The following is a 17,207-nucleotide window of genomic DNA, read 5'->3' as shown; positions in this document are numbered from 1 at the left end:
CCATATGAGATATGAAGTGGTAAGAGACCACATATGTCTTACATAAAGATTTGGGGTTGTGAAGTTTAGGTGAAACGACAAATTTCAACTAAGCTTGAGCCCAAATCTGACAAATGCTTATTTGTGGGGTATCCTAAAGAAACAAGAGGGTATTACTTCTACAATCCTTCTGAGGGCAAAGTGTTTGTCGCTCGAACTGGAGTTTTCCTAGAAAAGGATTTTATTTCCAAAGGAATCAGTGGGAGGAAAGTAGAGTTTGAATAAATTCAAGAATCACAAAGCATTGATACACCTATGGAGGAATTAGAGCAGGAAACACAAGTAGTTGTGTAAAAGCAACCTGCTCAAGTAGAACAAGGTCAGCGTAGGTCAGGCAGGATACGTCACCTACCTGAGATATATGGATCAAGGTGATGTATTACTCATGGATCAAGATGAGCCTGTGACCTACTCATGGAATCTTTGTTTTGATGAAACAGTAAAACAATATGGATTCATCAAGAACGAAGATGAGCCTTGTGTCTACAAGAAGGTTAGTGGGAGCATGATCGTATTCCTGGTATTATATGTAGATGACATATTACTTATTGGAAACGATATCCCTACCCTGCAATAAGTAAAGTCTTGGGTAGGGAAATGCTTTTCTACGAAGGACCTAGGTGAAGCAGCCTATATATTAGGAATCAGAATCTATAGAGATAGATCATAAAATGCTTGGCCTAAGTCAGAGTACATAGACAAGGTGCTGAGACGCTTTAATATGAATGATTCCAATGGTTATATGTTTTGTTGAAATGGTGGCGCTGTGAGCTTGAAAAGTTCAAAGCAAGATACAATTGCTGATTCTACAACCGAGGCCGAGTATATTGCTGCCTCAAATGCAGAAAAGGGAGTTGTTTGGATCAAAAAGTTCATTAGTGAACTTGGCATAGTCCCTAGCATTGTGGATCCCATTGGTCTCTATTATGATAACAATGGTGCTATCGCACAAGCTAAGGAGCCTAGATCTCACCGACGATCCAAACACATACTCAGGCGTTATCATCTCATTCGAGAGATAATAGATAGAGGAGATGTGAAAATATGTAAAGTACCTACACTTGACAATATAGCTGACCCACTGACAAAGCCTCTTGCGCAGCAGAAGCATGATGGCCATACTAGATCAATGGGCATATGGGGTGTGCCTGATTGGCTCTAGTGCTAGTGGGAGATTGTTGGTGTAAGCCCTAGAGGCCAATACTTTTGGTACTTGTATCGAATAATAAAAGGCTTTTCTTTATTACGTTTGTTTAATAAAGTCCCTAGAATAGCTAGTCCGTTTAATGTATTAAGTGTGACTTAATCATGAGAACACATTAAACATAAGGACACTATTCTTAAAGTATCCGTAGTCGAGCTTTAGTGTGAAGTGGGATAACATTAAAGCATTAAGACTATTATGTTTGTAGACTGATGATCACATCTCATGGATCATGGATAAAGAGTTATCAAGTCTTAAACATAGGTATGAATATTAGGAGTAATATTTATACCGGATTGACCCGCTATGAGAATACTATATAGAAAGTTATGCAAAGTGTCATAAGTTATTCTCATGGTGATAATAGTGTATTCCACTCTTCGACCTAAAACCACTATGGATCCTAGATGTAGAGTCGAGTGCTTTATTGCTGATCCAACGTTGTCCGTAACTGGATAACCATAAAGACAGTTGATGGGTACTCCACAAAGCATGCTGAGGGACATGAGTGACCTAGATGGAATTTGCCCATCCTGCATAACAGGATAAATGTCTATGGGGCCCAATATTGAACTGGACAAGGATGACACGGTCTATGCCTTGTGTTCAATATAGACATAAGGGCAGAAGGGTAATTATACACATAAGTATTATCACAGAAGGTTTTGTCAGATCACATGACATTTTCGTGTCTTGGGTAGCAGTGATGTGTTGCTAGATACCGCTCACTGTTTATTATGTTAAATGCGTGATTTAATATAATTGTCAACGTCACGAAAACCTACAGGGTCACACACAAAGGACGGATTGATGAGAGATAGAGTAACTAAGGAATACCGTAAGGTACGGTGCCCTTAAGTGAATTATAGAACATCGTAAGGTACGGTGTACTTGAGTAGAATACGAAATATGGTAAGGTACCATGGGCTTAAGTGATTTTGGGCATATTATAAGATATGGGACAAAATACACTTAAGTGGGCTTTTTAGCTTGAAGCCCACACAAGTGGTTCTATAAATAGAACCCTTGTGCAGAAGCATTCATTGCGGTTGCATTATTTTCGTTTTCTCTCTCTCTCTCTCTCTCTCTCAAAGCCTTCATTCGTACCAGCTAGCACTGAGATTGAAGGAATCTGTTCGTGTGGACTGAGTAGAGACGTTGTCATCGTTCAACGTTCGTGATCGCTTCGTGGATTTGCATCAAAGGTTTTGATCGTCACAAGAGATCTGCACCAAAGGTTTCAATCGTCACAAGAGGTAAATATTCTATCACTGATCATGACCATTCGTAAGGATCTCTAAAGGAGAAAATTTTAATTTCCGCTGCGTTTTGGACCGCAATTCTCCTTCAGATATGTCTAATGCAATAGACATGGGTAAAAGGAGAATCATGTCATTTGTTGTCATGGTTATTGTAAGCACTCTCAATGGCAGCGTGTCTATCAGAAATCAAACAGAGATTAGCTTGTGGAGCCACATGTGTTCTGAGATGTCGAAGAAAGAAACCCCAACCACAAGCATTTTCACCTTCAACCAAAGCAAAGGCAATGGGAAAGACATTGTTGTTGTCGTCTTGTAAAACCTCCATAAGCAAAGTACCCTTGTATTTTCCGTATAACCATGTTCCATCAATTTGAATAATAGGTTTGTAGAATGCAAAACCTTTGATGCATGGGTCAAACGCCCAAAAGAGACGGTGAAAGATTTTATTTCCAGCAACACAGGTTCCGTCTGGCGTCATTGCTGGCAATGTCTCCATAATTGCACCAGTTCCTGGTACGTATGTTTTAAGTGCCCATAAAAACTGTGGCAATTCTTTATATGAATCCTCTCAGTTGTTGAATACATGTTCAACAGCCTTTGTCCTCGCAATCCACGCATTCTTGTAAGATGGAGTATAATTATATCTTGTTCTGATATGAGATATAATCATACTCACCTTCACTGATGGATCTTTGTTAACGAGCGGCAAAATGTCTTGACATATCAATGCAGTGCTTAATTTACGGTGATCTTGTTCAGCGTTAGTTGCAATGCAACTGTGAGGTGGGTCTATTGAGTCTATCTCCCAAGAGTCGTTTTTCTTTTTGGAAGATGCAGCCAACCGAAACTTACAAAGGATGTTACGACATTCAATGACATACCTTCTCGAATCAGTGTGTTTCACTGTCAAATCAACAGAGTTGTCCATGTGAAATTTTTTGATAGCTCGCACACATTCTTCTTTAGTACGGAACATGTCTCTCACCTTTAACTCTCCTTTTGGCCGTGGATACGGGTTATAAAAACTATTGTTGGATGTTTCATCATCATGCAGATCCATGTTTGTCATATGTTGAGGCGGATTGTAGACATGACTTGGAGGTAATGGCGTTGGTTGATCATCGTCTTCAATGTTGTTGTTCAACATATGATCGACCTGTGTCTCGGTCTCTTCTTCTTCATCATCAACGACATTGACTTCTGCTTTTGCTTCTGGGTCGACGTCATATGAGTACTGTGAATCAAATTCATCAGATTCATCCTGATTAGTTATTTGAGATTGCTGAGATGGTATCATTGGTTGAAGAGTAATATACAACTCAATATAATTGCAACCAGAATGTTCGTGACTAACAAACATATATTCAACATCTTCATCATCCCGTACCTTTAGCGGGAAAAACTTGCATTGATTGTTCTAAAAAAATTGGATTTTGATACGTGATCTTTGACACAATACCAGATCCTATGCAGGATTGAATTCGTTTTTTCAGATGCAAGAAATTTGAATTTCTCTTGATCGTAAGTCGGATAGTATCGGTGTTTCGAAAACAAAACCCGTATAACTCAGACTTATATGTCTCACCATTGTAGTGAACATTGATACAATATTTTGGTGAAGATGACATTGTAATATTTCTTATGTAGATGAAAATTAATTTCCTGCTGCAAATGAATGTGTGTTGATTGTTGGATGTAGATATTAAGACACTTAAATAGGTAATATATGTGTCTAACATGCAAGCAAGTCTGAAGTGATGTGTCAAACATGCAAGCAACTCAGACTCATGTGTCAAACATGCAAGCTAGACGGAAGTGATGTGTCCAACATGCAAGATGAGGAAAGCCACGTGTCACACATGCAAGCCCTAGCTCCAAATGAATTGGCGCTTGCTTGCAATTCTTGCACATGGGCGTCAATCCATTTGGCGACGCCATGTCTTGCATGCATGCATACCTCGTAACCAAGCATGCAGGCTAGATGTGTCATGCATGAGCCTAGGGAGACGAGAATTTGATTGGTGCTAGCATGTAGAAAATGTACATGGGGGCCAATTCATTTGGCTAGCACATGCAATCCCACTTTTCCAAGCTTCCACACTTTTGCATGTCACACCTTATAAATAGGCCAGAGATTCTCACATTTCTCCCACACCAACATTCACTACTTCCTCAACAACATCCAATATTTCATTTGTAACAACCTCTTTCATCTGCACCAACCTCTTTCATCTCCGACAAGATGTTTATCCTTACAATGGGCGAATCGCACAGAGGAACAGTTGCAAACATAGCAACTTATGTAAGCGTTTAATTCTTTTTTCATTTGTCTAGAATACCTTTTAATAACATATCAACTTAGTAACATGTTTTGTTGTTTCTTTTATAGGATGTTTCAAGGTTCCGTACTCGGGTCCACGAATATGTACACATGGACCCGATGATTCAACCATGTGTCGAAGTCGCCGGTTTTGGACATATAAGCAAATTCATGTCTTGGTCAGTGGATAATAAATTCATTCTTGCGTTATATGAAAGAAGGCATTCCCGAGACACACACACACGTTCTGGTTTCCAACTGGTGAGTGTACCGTGACGTTAGAAGACGTCTACATGCTATTGGGACTACCTATCGAAGGTAAAGCTCTAAATGGTAAAACCAACTATGCGAATTCAATTTGCATGGACCTCTTGGATGCTGATTTGTTAGATGATAACTCAAGAGGTCAAGGTATACTCCTTTCATGCCTTAAGGCATACTATAACAACTTACATTTAGATGAGCATTCTACCAAAGAGACTCGAATAATAAAAACTAGGTGTTACATTATGCTTTTAATTGGTTCTTTTTTATTTCCCGAAGGTAGTGGTTCTAGTATGCATGTTATGTATTTACCTTTAATAAGACATGTAGATATAATAGAAAGTTACAGTTGGAGATCCGCTTGTCTGGCCTACCTTTATAGCTCTTTGTGTAAAAATTCACACAAAGACACATCTACCTTTTCTGGATGTGTTGTTTTGCTCCAAGCATGGGGTTGGTCAAGACTACCATCCCTAGCGCCCATCAACAACAACCCTTTCACATTCCCGTATGCACAAAAGTAAGTTGTTTAAAATGCTATATATTTAATTACTTTACCGATTATTATCTCTAACTAATATTTTTACATTTATGGTGCAGATGGCCGGCACGTGGTATGAGTTATAACAGATGTCCTAGACACTGTATTATCCAGTATCGCAATCTCTTGGATCACCTTCGACCGACAAATGTATGGATAATAATCTAATTATTTCGTAATAATTTGTTAATTTCTTCTACCAAGTTTATAATCTAATATACATTCACATTTCAGTTCATTTGGCGTCCATACCTAAATTTGGATCATAACCATGAAATCAACGAAAAAGACACAATCGTATGGACTGCATGCACACCAATCATAAGATTCACCATTGTGAAGGTGCACAACAATGATCGTGTGAAATTGCAGTTCGGTATGCTTCAACACATTCCAGATCCCCCAGCAAACCTAGGAGAATGGCATATACGCAAAGTTAACGACCAATGGAACTTTAACCCATGGCAAAGCTTCGCTAGATCTGAGTGTCGCAAATGGAAGCACCGTCATGACCATGTCTTAACTGACGTTGTGATGCCAACTGAAGAAAAACCAAGTAGTACTTATATGGTTTGGTATAGATCAGCTGGTTTTGAGTTTATCGCAGAGGATATGTACCTATATGACCCACGCCAGGCAACCTACACACCAGACGCCTCAACATCTAACCCCTAACAACATTATGCAACCGGCTACACACAACCCCCTACCAGTCAAACTTTCCGTTCAACAAACACACAAACATACAACCCTAACATGTCATACACCCAACCACAATACCAAGATCATACCTCATACCACCACCAACAACTAGATCATCAACCAGAGGCCCAACATCACTTCGCACCCCATACATCACCCTACCAAAGCCTCCTTAGCCAAAACACTCAACGATCATTTAACATCAACCGTCCCTCCTCCTACCATATCCAAGAAGCCCAAACAACTTAAAACTGAAACCTTCAACAACCATATATCTACCAAAGACCACAACAGTCTTTCCAACCTTTCCTCGATGCATCATTCATACCAATGTCTCCCTTCAACCGTCCTGGTCGCCCACGAACAAGTCAAACACAACCCAACTACTATGGCATGGGTCATGAACTAAGCCATGGCGGTACACCTTCGATGCATACTCAAGACTATACTGATTTGTCTGACTATCTTAACAACCATCTCCTGTAGTTGGTAGTGATGTTCTTGGGTCCTCAGATGCTCAAACACCAGTGGTGAATCATCAACGTGGGTTAGGGTCACGGGTTCGGGTAGCTAGGGGATGTGGGACGGGAGGTCGGGTAGGTGATCTCAGTCGTCAACATTAGTCTTTTTTGTGTAAACGGGAATTTATATTCATATGAATTGGTCCGATTTTGAAATTATGTATCATGTAGACTATTTTTGAAAAAAAAATTACAAAACACACTGAGGTGTCAATCCTATTAGCGCCTCCCTTTGACCTATACACTTGGGCACCAATTGAATTAGCTGCACCATGTGCCCTAGCAAACCCAATTGGCGCCTCCTCTCTAAGTTTAAGAGGAGGCGCCAATTGGATTGGTGTCTCCTCCTAAAAGTGGAGTAGATTGAGATTTTTTTTGAAATCAGGGTTATTTGGGGATTTTTTTTCAAAAACTGGGTTATTTTAGTAAAAAAAAATTCTCTTTCTTGCATTTTAACCGTTGGATTAATTAAATGATTTAGAATTGCATGTGAGAGATGTTGAATTGTAATTCCTTGTGTCGAAGCAAGTTGCTCGACAGAGCAAGGAAGTGTCGAACCACCTAGAGTGTTAAGTTGTGTTAAGTTGTGTTAGTGTGTCGAAGCATGTTGCTTCACACAGGATTGTGACTTAGGCCTATTTTAGTAGTGTTAGTTATTTTGGGCTTTTATAGTTTTGGGTTTTAGCTTGAGGTACAAGTTAACCTAAATCTATAAATAGATGGAGTAACCCTTATTCTTGTAATGAAGTGAATAGAGTATTCATAATATTGTATTCATAGTATTTTGCAGTTACAAAGTGAATCAGAAGTTTTCCACAGTTTGTGGACAAAGAGAAACTCTGCAGAATTTTAGTTCTTTTTCTCCTTCATCATTCTTTACACTTTTTATTTCTCCATTGTTCTTTCTTTTCATTGCTATTGTGTGGGTAATAACAATCTTGTTCATAAATTTGGGGAGATTTCCAACAAGAGAGATTATAAGAGAAAAAATTCAGATTGTTTGAAAGAGACCACTCCAAACTTGCCACCTTACTCTTCTCTCTCCCCAATAACCAAGGTCTCTCTCATCCTCTAACTGACATCACACTAGTCACACATTAAAAAAGAATTTCCAACGTCACCATTTCAGCCACAATTTCATGAGCTCACAAATCCACCATCTTCACATTTTTCCACGACCTTCTCCAACGAATTAAGAAAAACCCACACCACCGTGTATCATCGGCCACAAAATTGTGTTCTTCTCCCTCCATATATCTTCGTTGTCACCTTCATATGACCACCTTCTATCACCATCACCATCAGCGCTTTCAATCCTCCCTTTCGATTCTTCCTCCAATACGTATTGATTGTTTCGTACAGGAATGTTTCTCTCAAATTAATCTTCACTGTGTTTCCTGTGATAAAATCATTTGGATGGAGATTCTATACAGTGAGTTTGTCTTGCAAAACATTCTTCCTGCTAGTTTGTCACTTGTTGTGGATTGTTGAACTAAGTTTTGTTCGATGAAATCATATTTTTTAAATCAAATTAGATATGTGAATATTCAACAAAATTGTATTGATGTAAGTATATGTAAATGTAATGTGTGGAACGTCTCCCCCGCCTAAGATTGTGGTTCTCTCATTTTTCTTTAATGTTTTAACGTGTACTATGCTTGTTAATTATGTTGTGTTAATTGAATGGAGGAAGAGGATACTATAAACTTGAAAATAGAGGAAAAAAATTATGTTATTTAAAAAGAAAAGTATATTTACCGTTGATATTAAGAGATAGGGTGGAACGATGCAATGCTCGCTCCATGGAAATTTGGGTTTGACAATGTGAAAATCGGTGTTGCTTTATGCTTTTTCTATTATCTTGATGATATATTGGTTTCTTTTCCCTTCACTTCATTGTTATTTTTGGCAATATATTTGAATTAAAAGAAATTTGTTATTTTGTGCACTCTTATTTTACTATTTGTACCTCTCTTGTGTGGTATTAGCTTGGTGAATATGTAAATGTAATATGCATGGTTGCCGTTATTTGGTTGTTTTTACTTGTATTGCTTGATCGGATTTCTATCTGTGGATTCGACAATTTTATGTCATTATGCTGTCGAAATTTCAATACATTAGTTTGGTATTTTTATCACGTTATAATCCTTACGTGCGGCACTTCGATTTCGTTGTCACTATGTCCAAATTGGCTTTGAACACGTTGTGGTTAACTCACTTCAATCATTTTGCACTCGATCTTGTTGCTTATCTTTTTTTTAATTAAATTAATTCATTCATTCATTCATTAAAATTTTGTTTCAATTAGATAATTTTATTAATCGATTTTAATTAACTTGATTATTTGATAATATTCATTTTTAATTAAACAATTTTGATAATTAACTTTAGTTAGCTTAATTAAGTGATTTTATTATATTTTAATCAATTGATTTTGTTAATTAAATATTGATCGACTTATTCCACTATCCCTATTTCACAATCATTTTCAAACCTCTTTCTCAACTAACCACAATTCCAAACCAAACCATTTTTCACTATCGACTTCGATACACTTAAAACCATTTTTCATAATCCATTCAAACGCAAATCAAACACTTGATCCAACATCAAGCTATTTTTTAAATCAAATTCAAAATGACTAATGCATGCTTTGACAGTTCTCAATAATCGAAAGAAAAAAGGCTATCTGAGTGAAAGATCCAGTCAGAGCCCCGATGTATTAGACCCAAGTAGTAATTGCTTGCAAGCCATAAATACTCTATCTTTTCCTAAAAATATAAACATGACACGATTTCATAATAAAATTGAAAGAAAAAGGCTACTTGAACGAAAGATCCAGTCAGTGCCCCGATGTATTAGGCCCAAGTAGTAATTGCTTGCAAGCCATAAATACTCTGTTTTTCCTAAAAATACAAACATGTCATAATTTCATAATAAAATTGAAAAAAAAAGACTACCTGGGTGGAAGATTCAGTCATAGTCATGAACACTAAGCCCAAGTAGTAATTGCTTGCAAGCTCAAGTATTTGTCTTTCATTCAAAACACTTATAACTATTTAAACCTTTTCGCAAACAAATTGAAAGAAAAAGACTACCTACGTGAAAGGTCAAGTCATAGTCCCGAAACATTAGACTCAAGTAGTAATTGCTTGCAAGTCATTAATGTTTGTCTTTCAAGCTTAAAAACACTCAAATAAATACATCAACCTAATTAATCGCCCCCGTGCGATCAAACACTTTTTTGTTGCAAAAAGAACATTGTTTATTCCATTCTAATGTGAATACAAACTAGCGCTTAAGTCTCCACGCGAGCAAATAAGTCAATATTTAACTGTTAGAATACGATCTAAACATTTGTTCAATAAAACAAACCAATAAATTGTAGTCTTCCCCCCGAACTACGAAGCTTTGAGTTCCTCATTGTACCAGAGGATATGTAGGAGTGAGACTCACAATCTCGTCAAGCACCCTAACAAAAACATTTTTGCGACCTCTTTTCTTTTCTTTTACACTTTCAATAACTCAAAGAAAATAGTTAACATAAGCTAACATTCAATCGCAAATATAACCAAAAGGTTCTCATTGAGTACAACAGACGTGAGGGATGGTGATATCTTCCCATTTACGTAATCAACTTCTGAACCTGAATTTGATTGTGATGACCATTTTCTTTTTTAAAGATTTTATCTATATTTTCCATTTCTTTCATTGGAATAAATAAAGTTCGGTGGCGACTCTGTTCAAATTATTTTTCCGCGACCATCGTGAAGGTATTTTTCGAGATGCGACAAGTACCCACCTGAATTTGATGTAGAAACCCATTTTGATTGGGTTTGTATTCGGGTTTGGGTTTACCACGATTACAAATTACGGGGGTGGGTCGGGTAATAAGGACATTAGTACTCATCCCGAACCGCCCCATTATGTATTTATTATTTAATTATAATAATTTATAATATTAAAATATGGTTAATATTTTAATATTTTGATTTGTATTTATTACTAAAAATAATTGAAATGTATCCATGGAATTTTTTGAGATTATTTTATTTTATTATTTATAATATAATTTGATTTTGAAAAAAAAATATTTTTATTTAAAAAAATTGTTTCACTAAATGGATGATGGTGGTGCGGGGATACCCGAACCCGTTTGAAACGGTTTTGAGTATTAATTTTCTATCACCGATGGGTTTTGGGCAGAGAACGAGGATTGCTTAGGGATTCGGGTTTGGGTTTGGGGGAGATAAAAATCGTCCCCGACTCGCCTCGTTGACATGCCTTAATAAGAGCATTTAAAATTGAACACAGGGATCTGTCGTATTCGATCTAGCCAATTATTATTTCGACTACAGTTTACCAGATCTTTAATTTTCCTCAAGAACTCCGCGAATGAGAAGAAGAAAGGATCCTAGATCCCGATCCAAATCTACACTGGAAATGCTAGAAAATTACTTTAAAAAATTAATTTGATGTCATTCTTTGCACGGGACTATTCGTGCATTAAGGGTAAAAAAAGTCAAGATAGAGAGAGAAAAAGAAAGGCTGAGAGTTATGAGGAAAGATATAAGATCAATGATATGCAGATACTCTCAAAAGATACATCAAATATGAATACAAGACAACTACAAGCTTATGAATTCTTGTGCGACACGATTAGAAAAAATATGGACTTAATTGATATAATTATGTATTTTGGACTTAATTAGTATCATGATGTATTTTGGACTTAACTAGTATGATTATGGATTATCAAACTTTGATTATGTATTCTTATAACTAGCCATTATTCAAACTAGTTGTTACAAACTAGTCTTATAAATAGTATTAACATGCACAATAAGCTTCATAGTCGTTCTCAACCTCTTTTATTCTCAACAATTTGTTATCATTTTCTACTCATCATTAAACTTCTTTTCAGATGGATCCTTCCCATTGTTCCCACATTGCAAAAATATTTATAGATTATATGAATGATGATATGGATGAAGAACTCGTGAGGTTGTTTATGGAAGAATAGACTTTTAGCTCTAAAAGTCCTAGACGTCAAAGAAGGAATATAGAGAGGAATCGTGAAGAAGGACTTAATCGATTGTTCAATGATTTTTTTATAAACTTCAGTATACACAAATGAGTAGTTTTTAAGATATCGAATGCATAAACATGTGTTCCTTCATATTGTTGAAGTTCTGGGTCAACACAATGAGTATTTTCGGACGAGGGTTGGTGCAACTGGTAAATGAAGTATTTCACCTCTACATAAATGCATTATTGTTATCACTATGTTGGCATATGGAACATCTACTGAAAGTGTAGATGACTATTTGAGAATTGATGAAACCATGACACTAAAATATGGTAATAAGTTTACAAGAGGAATGATCAGCATCGTTGGGGCATAATATTTGCGAAGGCTAAACACTGAAGACACCGAAAGCCTAATGCAAATTAGGGAGGCACTAGGATTTCCAAGTATGATATGGAGCATTGATTATATGGATTGGGTATGGAAAATTTATCTAGTTGCACCGAAGGGCGGTACGTTAGAGCCGATCATAACCAATTGTTATGCTTGAAGCAGTTGCTTCACAATACTTATGGATTTGGCATGCATTCTTTATGGTAACATGTCCAAACAAAAATATTAATGTGTTAAACCAATCCAATATCTTCAATGATGTTCTGCAAGGGAGAGCTTCCAAGGTTCATTATACAATCAAACATACTGAATTCAACAAGAACCATTATCTATCAGATGAAATTTATCATGAATGGGTTGTGTGTGTGTGTGTGTGTCAATTATCTTAGTTTCGCGAGAGTTACTCTAATACCTTTGCATTTTAAACTAATCACTCAGACCCAGGACCAGGCGAGCATTCACATTTCCTCTCTTTCACGACCTTTAAGTTTCAAGATCCCTTATTTGATTTATCATTGATTTAACACTTCATTTGAGACTTGACTTTTTTAAATAATGATACTTGATATAACTTTTTTTATAGACGCCACTATAAGAGGTTATTAGACTGAAGATGATCAAGGACTTCATCATATTCTGTTTGACATTAGATATTGTTATCATCAAAACTACGAAAATTATCTGACGGTTGCTGAAAGTTATACCTGTAAACACATAGATCCATATATTTTTTTATGAATTTTTCTTTTTAACGTATATTTTAAATATATTCTTAGGTAGATAAAGGTAACATGGAAAGGAAATAAAATTATAATAATGATTTATCTAGATCCTATTTAGAAATCTCTAGTGGAGGAGTTAAGGTTGAGTTGATGGGGAATTAGGTACCTTGGATTAGGGCTGGACAACGGGTCGGGTTGGACGGTTTCGGGCCCAAAAGCCTCACCCATCCCAACCCGCGGTTAAGCCATATAAACCCATTTTCGCCCATTTTTGTAATCGGTTTGGACGGGTTGGGTTAGGACGGGTTGCGGGTTATGCAATCGGTTTAATCGGTTTTATTGGGTTGATATTATTTTGAGCCCAATAATACATTTTGATAATATTTTGAGCTACAAATTACTACAATTTAGATTCAAAATAAATTCAAAGTATTAAAAACTTCAATCCAAAATAACAACTGTTATGCTACTTCCACACAGACCTTAAAAAGAAATTAATAAATTACAACCACTGTATCATATACAAAAACTCAAAATACATGAGAAACAAGAGAACTTTTGAAAGTATATCAAACAGTTGACTGTCCATATTACATCTGCACATGGTTGGTTCATTCAGATGTCTCGTTGAAAAAGTAAAAGAGGACGAAGCATCCATTGACACTTGACGAAAGAGTTCTTCAATAACTCGAGGAATACTCCCTAACTGCTCATTTGTACCATCCTAAAATTAATCATATACAATCAGAAACCACAACATACATTGGATAACATTAATTAGCAGATGAACACAATTTTGACATCACTGACCATGGTGAATGTCTTGCCTGTGCCGGTTTGACCATAAGCGAAAATGCACACATTGTGCCCGTCCATTGCAGATCTTAGAATTGGCTCCATTTCAACAAAAACACTTTCTGCAGATGTTCATACAATGGTAAACACAGTAAAATTATCAATAATCTTTGAAACAACCTGCTTAAATTTATCAATAATTGCAGTTGTGCATAGGGTAATAACTAACAAATTAATTCCAAAGAAGACTAGTGTTAGCAGCACTGCATGGTACATCTACATATCTTTCGACATTGTAATATTGTATGAGCTGGTTTCTTATTCAATATGTTCACAGGCACAGGCAAATATACACGAGGTCTCATACCATGCAAATATTGTCCCGAAATCAATTGATAAATATTGATGTTCCTTTTCAATTTTATATGCGCATATGGTTTGAATAAAAAAGACAAACAGTTGAAACAAGTAATAGTTTTCTGAAGTTCTTATCCTTTGATCTTACAGTTAGTTTGCAGCTAGAATATTATAAAAATAAATTACAATGGGTGAACATTTCTGGTTTACTATTTAGGACCACAAAGTTACTACTTACTACTATTGGGCTAAAAAGAAATGGCTTTCTTAGAAGCAAAAATCTGGCAAGTAATATGCAAAGGATATTTAAAGGAAGACTTCAAAGTTCAACCTGATTGTGACAGCTCAGCCAGAGCATTCAGTGCTGCTTTCCGTGTACGGTCGTCTTTAGCCGTGCTTGACATATTTATGAGCTCTTTGTCTCCACCCAACTCAACTATCTTCATCCTGCTTTCATCTTTGAGATAAAGGAAATTGAACAATTTTAATATACCCTGATGCAAGCATGGAAGGTAGCTTTACCTTACATTAAAAAACTATGGCCGTATAATTACAAATTTGTGAGCATAGAAAATATAACTGAATGCTCAAACTAGCTAAGACCAAAAAGAGGTTATTTGCTGGTTATAAAACACAATGTTCGATAACTGCTACATCAGCGATTAGTCATACAAAAAAGGTCATAACTGCATACAGGGCACCTCTTTTAGCAGACGATTCAATAAACTCAATTTGCAGGTCAATAAAAATCTCAGTAACTGTGTGCATTCATGCATTAGGAGTTTAACACATAAGATGCATCAGAACAGATGTGTGCATTCATGCATTAGGAGTTCAACACATAAGATGCATCAAAAGACAGATGTGCATTCATGAATTAGGAGTTTAACACATAAGATGCAATAACTAAGATGTGCATCTGCCAGAGACAGTGTGCACATTATCAACTAAGTTGCTTGCAGAATGAACTCATAACAGAAACAACACCTTCTGAGAAAACAAATGTGCAGCAACCAAAAGAGAATTAAGCACCCTTCAACAGCATTAAGAACCAAAAAAAATAGATTTGGCGTGAATGACTAAGCGAACCTGTAATGTGAATGGTTTTATTAAGTTTTGTTTCCTTAGCTTTCTGAACTGCAATTTCTTCCCTTAGCTTAGCCATTCTTTCTCTTTTTCTCACGGGACAAAATATATATTATTTGACCATTGAGTAGTCACAAAATATAAGTCACATATGACTTCAAAAAACATAGTTGAACTGAAAAATTAAGCAAGAAAAATATTAAGCTTTAAAAAGGAATAAAGTAATAAATAAATCAAATTAATAAAGTAAATATACCTCCATATTTTTCAAGCACAACCAGAAGGTTGTGGCTGAGACGGTAAAGATCCTCTTCTTGCTGTAGAAGAAACATAATTTACTTTTAATTATAAGTTCAACAAGATAATTTGTAAAAACAATTTGAAAGGTCCTAAGAAAAGCACTTAAAGTATGAAAAAAAACAATAAATGGTGCAAGCTCTTACTTGTTTTCTGCTTTAGACAAGTCATAATCAGAAACAACACCAACCTGCCGAGAATAAAGAACAATTCAGAATAATGCGTATAAAACTCCAAAAATCCAATCAAAACTGTTGAAGACTAAATCCAATCAAAATAATGCGTATAAAACTCCAAAAATCATCAACCACATGAAATTCATAGGTACGTTACGGTGCGTTTCCGAGCATCATCCGAAAAACCTCATACTCCACCGTATATAAAAACCTAGGCTGGTTAAGGTGCTTTAAATTCGGTGTGCCATTAAAGTTTTGGAAAATTTCACCACTAAGCCGATTCTCCGACAAATCAAGATAAACTAAATGATACCAATTGTAGTAGTTTACCTGAGAAATGTGACCTTGAAATTGGTTTCTGCTAAGGTCCAAATCCTCCAACTTTAACACAAAAACATCTGTAACAGAACCCTGAAATAAATTTCCTATGTTAAGACTCACAATAGATTTCAACCCTGAAAAATCTGAGACACCACCAAAGATATCATTCTCTGCAAGGTTCAATGTCCTAAGATTAGGAAAAGCATCACCAAAACCATGTGGAAGTGTTCCATTCAACTGATTTGCCGAAAGATCAATTGAAACTAAAGCGGAACGGTGATTGAATACATAAATATTGAATACATACTCCACCGTATATAAAAACCTAGGCTGGTGAACGGTGATTGAATACATACCGGAACGGAATTAGCGGTGAATGTGTTGGCGGAAAAGAGCGGCGAGCCACGAAGCGTTGGAAGATGAGCTGAGGTGTGGAAGCAGCGGAAACCGAAAGCGCGCGGATTGAAAATTGGACGGTGAGTGGTGAGAGTTGAAGGTGGTGGGTGGTGAATGACGGTGAGTGAGAGAACAGGTGAGTGAGAGGTGAGTGCTGAGAGTTGAAGGTGGTGGGTGGTGAATGACGGTGAGTGAGAGAACAGGTGAGTGAGAGAACAGAATGAACTTTGGCTGCTGGAAAACCCCAGGAGGGTATCTCAATTGGGTGGGTTTGGGTATCCGCGGTTCAGAATTTTGAACCCGACCCGCCCATATAAACCCAATTGAAACTGCTATATTTTAATCACTGACCCGTAGACCGTTTGAACCCACCCATTTCGGTTTTCTTTTTCGGTTACCCGCGGATTTGGCCGGGTGAACGGTTCTTGTCCACCCCTACCTTGGATGTGTTTCGGCCCTGGAACTTGAACCAGTCTTGTAAAATGTCGGCGATATATCACCTTTTGTTGAATTAAGAAATGTATGACACCAAAGATTTAATAAATTTTAGTTGATCACAAATAATGGAAGGGTTGGGAAAATTGGGTAACTTTATAGAATATCTTAGTCTGGTCTTAGTTGCTTTAGGACCTACATTAACCAACTTCTCCTTTGATTTTTTTATGGGAGGTTTTTACCCTTTGAGGAAGAAAATACAAACAAATGCAAAAGATTATAATAAAGAAAAAAAGAACAAAAGTCAAGGGTCCGGGAAATCTTGAAGCATAAGGTCACCTTAAATC

The sequence above is a fragment of the Lathyrus oleraceus genome, chromosome 3, assembly GCF_024323335.1.
Source record: "Lathyrus oleraceus cultivar Zhongwan6 chromosome 3, CAAS_Psat_ZW6_1.0, whole genome shotgun sequence".
NCBI classification, from domain to species: domain Eukaryota; kingdom Viridiplantae; phylum Streptophyta; class Magnoliopsida; order Fabales; family Fabaceae; genus Lathyrus; species Lathyrus oleraceus.
The sequence above is the reverse complement of the archived record's forward strand: the minus strand, read 5'-3'. Positions refer to the sequence as shown.